The sequence below is a fragment of the Saccostrea echinata genome, unplaced genomic scaffold (genome assembly GCF_033153115.1).
Source record: "Saccostrea echinata isolate AGI-Se365-2 ecotype Australia unplaced genomic scaffold, CSIRO_AGI_Sech_v1 ptg000051l, whole genome shotgun sequence".
Taxonomy (NCBI): Eukaryota; Metazoa; Mollusca; class Bivalvia; order Ostreida; family Ostreidae; genus Saccostrea; species Saccostrea echinata.
Window position 1 is genome coordinate 409,237 of NW_026889800.1, and position 10,656 is coordinate 419,892.

At 36.5% G+C, this 10,656-nt stretch overlaps 1 long non-coding RNA gene across 1 annotated transcript; it reads right to left on the reverse strand.

Moving 5' to 3' along the window:
• Positions 1-558: 558 nt before the first annotated feature.
• On the reverse strand, positions 559-5,334 carry LOC133203620 (uncharacterized). The gene is made up of 6 exons (XR_009723424.1): positions 5,253-5,334; positions 4,976-5,129; positions 2,722-2,775; positions 2,362-2,466; positions 1,970-2,155; positions 559-1,134 (listed from the first exon to the last, which is right to left on the reverse strand). It is a non-coding gene; the product is annotated as an uncharacterized LOC133203620 (long non-coding RNA).
• Between the last annotated feature and the right edge of the window lie 5,322 nt (positions 5,335-10,656).

Sequence of the window (10,656 nt, forward strand, 5' to 3'; positions counted from 1 at the left end):
ATAATCAATAGAGCCCCGCCCTAACACCAGCACCCATGACCCTGGGACCATGAAATTCACAATTTTGAAAGAGGCACTCTTGCTCTTCATAACTATGTACTTAGTTAGTTTATTTAATACCCAGGAGCAGAGAAGAAGATTCTCAAAGAAATAAGGCACTTTCACTATTTGATCTATATATACCCACCCTAACACCAGCACCCCTGACCCTGGGGCCATGAATTTCACAATTTTGGTAGAGGCTCAATGCTTATTACAATCATGCCAACAGTTTGACTGCTTGATGTCCAGGAGTAAAGAAGAAGATTTTTAAAGATTGCATTAATTTTGGTGGTTTTAGCCCCACCCCTCAGGCCCCAGGGGGGCAGGGACCATGAAATTCATATTTTTTCCCCTTCACCCATATATGCTATATGCCAAATTTGGTTGAAATTGGTTAAGTGGTTTCAGAGAAGAAGCTAAAAATGTTCAAATGTTAACGCACAAAGACGAACAAAAACAGATTGCAATAGGTCACCTGAGTGACTCAGGTGACCTAAAAAAGACAATTCTGCTAAAGATATATTCCTAGTCCATGAGTCCAAAATTAATACTGTAGGCCTAAAATAAGATGCCCAAAACGAGAAAATGAAAATGTCTCTATATGTCTGTATAAATATATATAAATGTCAGACTCTGCCGAGAGCCGAAGCAGTGAGATGAAGATTTTGTGACCCGGGCTAAGTGAAATCCAGCCTGTAGACTCCTACATGGAAGCTGTGTCAGATGACCCAAACTCAAAACTATACAAAGTCCTTCACCAAGAGAAGACTGCTAAATTGTGGAATCAGGCATTTAAAGAACAATTAAAGAAGTTTCCAGACTGTGACGGTTCACTGGACTGGAACCAACATTAGGAGGAAAAACGAGGCCTGGCATGGATCCTTTTATCCGATGTAAGAAGTGCCACTACACCAGTCAATGAGAAAAGCTTTACGAAGAGGTGAGGAGATCTGGAAGGGGATGAAGAGCTGCACAGCTAAATGTGGCCATGGCTATCGGTCACTTGGGTACCAGCATTACTACAGAGGGTATGCGTGGTATGCTTCTTGGTGGAAATATTGAACCAGCTTCAGCCACCCATGTGCAACAGACCTGCAACAAAGTGGGGAAATTATCATAGATGTGAATAAAACTAGTATGAAGAAAATCAATAGGGCAGAACATTCAGGAACTTAATGAACCAGTAGTCTACGTAGAGACTGTAGCCCTACTGTCTGGTTTTTACTTATAACAAAGGAAGAGAAAAGTAACTTGGACTTGAAACTTTGCATCAGCAATAAATGGAATAGTGATCCTTGATTTAGTCTCTTTTCATGGTAAGATTGCAATCAGACAACAACTGTAGAAAGAGTAGCCTTTTAAAAGAATTTTACAGAAATTTCGATTTTAGTTACCATGGCAACATAATTCATCAAAATAAGAAAAAAACGATAAAGACAATTATGTATCTAGTCTACTTGCATGCCATGTTATATCAAAATTGATATCAGACCAAACTGTAGGAGGTGTAGCATTTTGAAAGTATTTTACAGAAATTTTAATTTTGGTAACCATGGCAACAGAGTTTATATAAATCAAAAACCGATGTCTTAGTGTACTCTATTTGTGTGCCACAAATCAGACCAAAACTGTAGGAGGAGTAGAATTTTGAAAAAAAATTTTACAGACAGACGACGAATGACAGACACCTTACAATAGCATGATCTCTTCTGGTCTCTGACCAATAGAGCTAAAAATGTGGACTTCCTGATACCCCTATCAGAGGGGAAGGAGATGCTTGGTATAATAATGCCACCTTCAGTGCCACTGGAAAAACCAATTCCAAGCTGCCACCCAAGTGACTTATACTGTAAGTGAAAATGTTACTGAGAGGAAAAACGTTGAGGCAGTGTTCTGTGGGAATAAACTATGCAAGAAAGGCACACACCTGAGAAGGAAAGGCTCAGGACACGAAGACTGCACTGCAACCATTCCTCTGGAGACCACCATCGGAGATGAGAAGAGATTGGCCTCAAATTATGCATTGGTGAGTTAAAAATATTAAGTGATGACGGTCTACTAGTCATTTCCCATTTCACCAGTGATGGAGATAGTGCCAAGGCATCTGGTGCATCTGAAAAACAAGGACATGTCATTGAAAACCTTAAAGAACCTCAAAGAAAACAGACTGCTAAGGTTCCATTCAGCAGTCACATGTTTCTGAGAAGAACCAATGCCATATTAAGAGAATCCATGAAAAGAAGATTTGCTTGGACCTGAAGCTTCAGTGAAGGACAGAGCATGAGAACTGCTACACAAACTACCCTGAAGAAGACTTACCTTTGATGAAACTGGCTATGTCTTCTGCTGTCTAAACATAAACTGCTACCAGTTAAAGGGCAGTGATGAAAGTCCTGTCAACTTTATTCCTTTTTCTGTCATGGACTGAAAAGCAATAAGTGGAAATCTTCAGTGGTGCCTAGTGACTTTGAATTAAACATGACTGAGGAAGACAAATGTTTGTTAAAAGACTGTATAAATTTGACTTTAGGACTAAATAATCTTCAAGTTAATAGAATTAAGTATCATACTTGTACACAAAAGCTGAATCTGTGAATAGGGCATATTCATAATCAAATCCAAAATATATTACAAGTAGTGGAAATTTTGAAAGTAGAATACATAAAGTTGTGCACTCACTGAATAGGGGTCATGGAAATTCAATATTGGAACTTTGTGAATCTGTAGGGGAACCTGTTATAAAAGAAAGTAGAGTGGTCCATCATCTAAAACAACAACAAAATAGGCAAAATGACTTTAAAATGAAACAAAAACTGTTAAAATATAGACACATACAGTAAACCACTGACATATCCAAAATTAACAAAAGGCCCATGGGCCACAATGCTCACCTGAGTAACTTTGGCCTTTGCTGTTTTTCACCTGATTTCCCCCCTTGTAGTACATATCGTGGTCCCAACCTAAACCAGGGGCCATGATTCGAACAATTTAGTATCTACCCAGGATGCTGCCACTTAAGTTTCAGCCTTTCTGGCTCAGTGGTTCTTGAGAAAAAGATTTTTTCTACATATTTCAATGCAAAACTGATTCCCTGTTGTGGCCCGCCCTGCCCCGGGGGTCATGATTTCAACAATTTAGAATCTACACTACCCCAGAATGCTTCCACATAAGTTTCAGCTTTTCTAGCCCAGTGGTTCTTGAGAAGAAGATATTAAAAGATTTTTTCTACATATTTCAATGAAAAATTTGGATTCCCTTTTGTGGCCCCGCCCTACCCCGGGGGTCATGATTTGAACAATTTAGAATCTACACTACCCTAGGATGCTTCCACATAAGTTTCAGCTTTTTTGGCCCAGTGGTTCTTGAGAAGATTTTTTAATGACCCCACCCAATTTTTGTCTTTTCTTGATTATCTCCCCTTTGAAGGGGGCTTGGCCCTTCCTTTGAAGAATTAAAACTCCCCTTTACCTAAGGATGCTCTGTACCAAGTTTGGTTAAAATTGGCCCTGTGATTCTTGAGAAGAAGTTGAAATTGTGAAAAGTTTACAGCTGGACGGTCGGACAGACAGACGGACAATGGGTGATCAGAAAGGTCACGTGAGCTAAAAAGGAAATTGTGTTAAAAAAAGCTGTGTATGTAATTTAAATGTATGAAAGCATTTATAAATACATAGCATCTATTCTGTGAATTGTTACATATTTAAATAAAATTGCTATGTTTTACTGCATCAATGGCCAGGATATGTAAATGACGTATAATTCGCAGCTAGGTTAAGGACGCCCATGAAATATACGCATTTATATATTCAGGGAAAATGAATACAATTTTTAATATTTCTTTTAACAGCAGTAGTTTTGATAAATGTGAATTGTGGTGATTGCATTTGTATATATTGGGTTTCTGCTGAGTTCGGCCAAAGTGACATCGCTTACATCAGCTGTTTGTCACGTGACAGGTTTAAAATTGGACCATATATGTACTACTACAAAGATCGTAAAAGTTCAACAATATACGGACATTCTTCCGCTATAAAATTTATTTTGTTTTCTTTGAGACAAATTCCTCAACCCGAAAAGTGCTGGGAGCAACTTCCTCATGCTTGAGAATTGTTTAAAATTTAGCCGTCTTTCTATAAACCCAAGACAAAAATGTAATACGCATTGGAATAATGTTAGATTACGGAATAAATAAACAATGTACAACCAGCTCCCAGCACTTTTCAGAACAGTAGGAATAATGGCTACACGTGTTTAAAAATTCAGAATTTATAGTGAAACGGATATCGTTGAACTTTTGATATTTTCGAGGGGCTTGACCCCTCATTCTAGCACGTTACTGTACAAATGTGCTCCGTGCGGCTATATATAAAGTCTACATATTATCAATTCAGTTTGACAATAAAATGTGGATTAATATATTTCAGAATATGTCTCTCTTTTTGTCTGACTACGAATGTTTCATATTTATTTTTATTTTTACAAGCCACGATAAAAGTTTGATCCACGCCTCAAATACAGAGAAACTGCGTGTCAAACTAAGAAATGACGTCATCTCAGTATGTACAGCGAGATCAAGCTGGCTTTCATTCTGCATAAGCTTAGTGCTATTATGGCAAGATAAGTTGCACATCGATCCATTTATTTTTATAACATTTATGAGAAATGAAAGCATTTCGTGTGTTTTAAAAAGAACGTTATAGTATTTATTCATCGAGATTCATTTGTATTGTTTTAACGTGACGTCATAATAGCTCTCCCAAACCTCTGCATAGGCTGACGCAGATATGGGAGACCTTAACCTAGCTGCGTTGTGTGTGTAAAATGTGACATTTTCTTACATGGGTGAGTCTGTACATGTAAATATGTTTTTTTTTCAGTATTTATCTTAATTATTTTTAGAAATTATTTTCATTAACTATCTTGTTTTTCTTACCTGTCTGACGATTACAACAAAGGTTACAGAGGTGATTGGTAGAAATACAGGTATACAGGTGTCAAAACTCTGTTAATGATGTACGTAGTATGTACTACACAGCATCCCGCATTGTATATCCACCATTGTTGATCTTTAACAGGGGAGACTACTCCTGAAATCAGAAATATCATAGTCAAAATGAATGTCACCTGTTACTTTAATACATGTACATAAGCATACTTGAATCCACTCATAACAATTACTGGTATATATGCTGAATACCAATATGACTTACATAGCCTTACTGTATAATGTGAAATCTGCTCCCATATCTACATGTAGCCCCATCCTTCACCGAGCTTGAATCTGCAAGACTTTGGAATGTAGATTTCTCATGAAATACAAGGTGATCCAAAATATCTGATACCATTTTGAAGGTTGATAAAACTTCCACATGGCATACATGTATAATAAAATTTAATAAAATTTTTCAAAATTTAATACCTGCTTTGATATTTTCTATAGCATATGTCATGTACAATTTATATATTTTTTAAACCCACAATTTATGAAATAATGCAGTTATCTAAGCACACTTAATACATGAAGTCCCTTTTAAGCAAGCATGAGATAAAGTGAAGTCTCCTTCAAAGTTTGTGATCACATCACTGCACATGTCTGGAGTAACTTCTCACATTTCCCCGAGTATTACAAACTTGAAATTCTCATGGAAAGTTGGCTTTGTTCTTTAGATACCCCCACAGATAGAGTCCAGTGAGTTTTAATGGAGAACTTCAACCCTTTGGTATACATTTTACTATGATAAAAATAGTATCAGTTTTATGATGTCATACTATCACATGTAGTAACGTCAGTGTATTCTAGTATTACATGTCGATGAAAATGATAGCTGCAGCAGTTTAAAATGATGTATAAATGAAATATTACTATAATTGATGATAATTTTATTGAGGATCAAAGTAGTATCAGATATTTTTCATCACCCTGTATATTTCAGACCTCTTGCATTTTGTTTATTATTGGCACACTAGGATACATGAGTTCATTTAAGAAATGAGTTTTATTTTAATTTGAAAATTCATCAGGACATGAACTGTGACGTTTTATGCTGGCATTAGCATTTCATAACAAATATGCATGCATGAAGCATTGTAGTTTAACATCATGAACTTCAAAGAATTCAAATCTTATATTTACATAATTTTTCTGATGACTTGCCATAATTAAATTCTGCCATTCAACCTCGAAACAAAACAATTTACAAAAGGCCTATACTTTCGATGTCAAGTCCACTATAATGTCAGAATGTCCCAATGGAAGAGTCTAGTGGTTCTTGAAAAGGAGTCAAAAAGTTTACAGATCTACAGACAGAAGGACATTTGCCAAAATATTATCAGAAATGCTCACATGAGCTTTCAGCTCAGGTGAGCTTAAAAATGCAAAGGAAAAACAATAATTATTATTTACATTTGCAAATATTTTTTTTATATGAACCTATTGAAGAGAAAATATGTTCAATTCTGTATGAACTTATTAGAGGGTCAGAGGTCACGGCCTGACCGAATCACACAGCGAGATGATATCTTGTCTACATATTTATGTTACCAGCTGGTTACGGTGACACTGGTTTCGGAACTTCTAAGCCATTAAAGCAATGAAAAAGATATAATTATTGAAACATATATTTTTTTTCATTCAACAAATGATCATTAGATCTCTCTGCGGTGTGAAGAATGCCTTTAATTAGCCTAAAATCACCCTTACCTTTTTAACACGAAATTCCTTTGAAGGTATGTAAACTGAAGATGATACCACCGCTTTTGACTTCATATATAAAGAACTCATACAATAATAGTAAGATTATTCTCAGTAGAGATCATTGTTTTTTCATTATGAACAGATATTTCCTGAACTGGACTGCTGAACATCAATGTAAGTATTCAAATGTTGGAGCGAGGCGAACTCTCAAGACCAAACAGCTTCTAGGTCATTGCGCGTCAAAACATAGCAATACGGCGGGCCGTTCGTGTAATAAATGCAGTTCTATTCAGAATATTCATCTCAAATGTAAATAAAAGTAATAAACAACAATGTTAAAAAGTTCACTGGGAAATGAACTTGGTTGATACGTGATCAAATCTTCTGAGAAGCCCTTTGGGCTTCACAGGATTTGATCACGTGACCAACCAAGTTCATTTCCCAGAGAACTTTTTAATATTGTTGTTTATTTCTTAATTATACAGTGCATAATAATGTACTCACATTGTCACTAGATCCAGTTGTTTCCACTGATACAGGTTTCGATGGGTAATTGCTTCTTTCTCTCTGTAAAAGCATAAAAAATTGATGGTGTTTGATCATGATCATAGGCTGTTATGGTACTGACATTAGGGTAATGTCAAATTGTTATAACAAACATCAATTTAACTTTGTGAAAATTTACAAAAATATTAGAGGAAATAAATTATATATGCATTTTTCTGATGGACAGAGGGAATGAAAATGCTATGAAATTGGAAGGTTTTACATGTATTTACATGTATGTAGAATATGATACAGTATCGTTTCTGTACTTCTGTTCAGGATGCCCACGTGGTGCAGTCATTAGAGCATTTGATCCAGAGTTGTGGAGTAAATCCTTATGTCCGGGTTCAAATCCCAATATGATATGTGCAGACCAGTCGTCCAGATGAGAAGACCATAAAAACCAGGGTCATATGTCGCAGTAGGTACTGGCATGAAAAAGATCCCTCACTGCTCAAAGACCATAAGTGCCCAGTACTGGTCTAAATTTGCAGCCCCCCATCATCAAGTGGTGGCATTTCAATATAATTAAAAAATTCCACCATGGACACTCATCTGAAATATGGCAAAGTGCTCGAACAATTCAAGTCTAAAAATATTTCTGAATCTCGGAAATATCCGTAGTCTACAAGCCTTGCAATGACTCCACAAGTATCCCCTACCCTGCAAGTACCCTGGATATTTCCATTTTCCTTAAAGAAGCAGGTAAATAAAGGCCTCTTTACACCCTTCCTACTTTGCACCTTAAAGCAGAATTCCCATTATTGTAGACTTCTTAGTTTTTTCAGACCCTCTCTTTTCCATCTCTTCCATCAAATAACCTCATTCCAATACCATATATATCCACAAGAATTTTTATGAAAAAAAGTCAAAACCCCTATTTTTAAACTGGCACTACTTGGCCATGGGTGATCAATGAAAATGGGGTAAAATTAGTAAACTGTTACCTGATAAAGACTCTGACCTGGATTGATTTTCATAAAACTTGGTACAAAATCTTCTACAGCCATTATATGACACATCATTGTGAAATCTCATTGCATTTGTCATCTGAACAGCAGAGTTATGGCCCTTTGAAGTGATGTGTAGGATCTCCTGATAATAGAGGATGAAATGAGCATCAGACACACAATGGACAATTTTGAAATGCCCACATATCACATATGCTGCAGTAAATTTTTCTTATCAATTTTTATTTATTGTATAAATATCCTCTCTACTTAATTCTGATAACAACTTTGATCAAGAATATAGATAAATACTCTTTTTTTTTTGAAAAATTACCCCCAATTATGGTGAAATTCTTTAAAAATTGTCATATATAAAATACATATAGTGAACACAGAGAGGATGATGGAGGTAATTATTCTAACAATACAACTTCACCGGTAAATACCAGTTCTGAATCTAACATCATGCACTGTGCTGCACTCAACAAAAGTAGGAATTTCTGGAAAATACTCGCTGGCCAGTGTTAATTGTCAGTCCAATTCTCCTGAGTTTGCCTTATTCCAAGAAATCCATCAAGGCGGTCTTTGCTGCAAAACATCAGCATCAAACATGGCCCTAGCATATTCCTGAGCTGCCTGGACATTCTGCCTCACACTAAGGCCTCTCTCCAGAAGCTCCTGTTCAAAATAAGCAAAAATATTTTTTTTACAAACCTAAACAAATAAGATATGCATCAAAAGATACAGAAAATGTAAAAGATCAACAAGACCCGAAGCCAACCAGAAGATGTCATGAAATCTCAACAGATGACCTTTATAACAGTAATCATGATTAATTGCAATACCCCTTAACAGAATGCTAGTATACACTTATTTCATGACTACAAGGGGAACAGTCAAACTGTTGTCCCGAGGTAATGGGGAAGACCTGGGAAACTGTTGCCCGAGGACGAAGGCCAAGGGCAACAGTTTCCCAGGTCTTCCCCATTATGGAGGGACAACAGTCTGACTGTTTCCTGAGTTGTCATGAAATAAGTGTTTTATTACCTAACCTACTATATAATTTCTTAAAGTAATGATAATAAAGACACATCGACAAAAGTATGCATTATTTCTTAGTGTTATCATGCCCTAATAAATATTGATGTATACATGTATTGTTTAATAAAAAACATAAGATGACTTGAAGGTTTAAATATAGCACGCTGAGTCGAACGTTTTAAAAGGCAAGGATCTACAGAGAGTGAAAGGGGCCTACATTTTTCCAAAAATTACCCTCAGAAAAGGTGTTCTTGTCCTCTTCTTTCAAATGATGTTAAATTGAATCTCTATTTATATGGGTATCAGGATTACTCTTCCAATCATAATCTCAAATTTATTGCCATGAAAATGCTTCAATTTATACATAATTCAATATTATAGCTGTAAAGTACGGGAAATTAATCATGACATCATAATGGATTAGTTCAGCCATGCAACAGTATACAGTTGTTGACTGGGGTAGAGGGAAACAGACAGTCAATCTGTTGGACCAGAGTGCAAGCTGTTGCCCAAGGCCGCAGGCAACAGCTTGCACTCCGGTCCAACAGATCGACTGTTTCCCGAGACTCCTGTCAACAATTGTTTTGTTACACTCCTACTAAATCAAATTCATAACTTAACAGAAAATAAAACTGTCCCGAAGAAGATGTAGTGATAAGTCCAGAGTCTCCAGATATTTTCAGATTTCTGGATTTCATCCTCTTTCGCCGCAGCAAAACGAACATCTGCAATTTATGTTTATCTTAACAACAGGTTTAAACTACTTGGCACTCCTCGGATGATAACATTTAACTCACAGTTACCCGAATCAGCCGAGGTTTGCCGAATTAGGAAAAGATAACTCAATTTAGCGCCATTTGACTTCAGCAGACTACAGTCTTTTTTAACAGTCTATTTTATCAGTTCCTGGACCAACAGTCGGGGAAAACAGTCAAACTGTTGGACTTTTTAAAGTAAGAAATTATACAGGGACTGTTTAGTAGGGGTATAACAATTCATTTTGTGACCAGGTAAACAGTTTTGACTGTTTCATGATGTGCAAAAACATTAAAATGAATCAGGAAACAGTTCAAAATGCCTAATTACAATTTATATAGTAGGTTAGGTAATAATGAAGCCTTTGCCTTGCCTGTTAAAACCAACACTGATAGAAAATACATATACATGTAGTACATATACTTGCCTGTGCTCTGCAAAACAAACTGCTGGACAGGTGCATGGCTAAGGGGCAAGAGAATGGAAGTGGATTGTCCAGGTGGTCATCCTGAGTGTACCTCTAATCTACCACGGGCAACTTTGACCTGCATTGTCAGATATGAGATGGAGAAGGACACTGGCACACAGCTGTCCCTACATTAGTCTGGTATGTTACTAGAGACAATG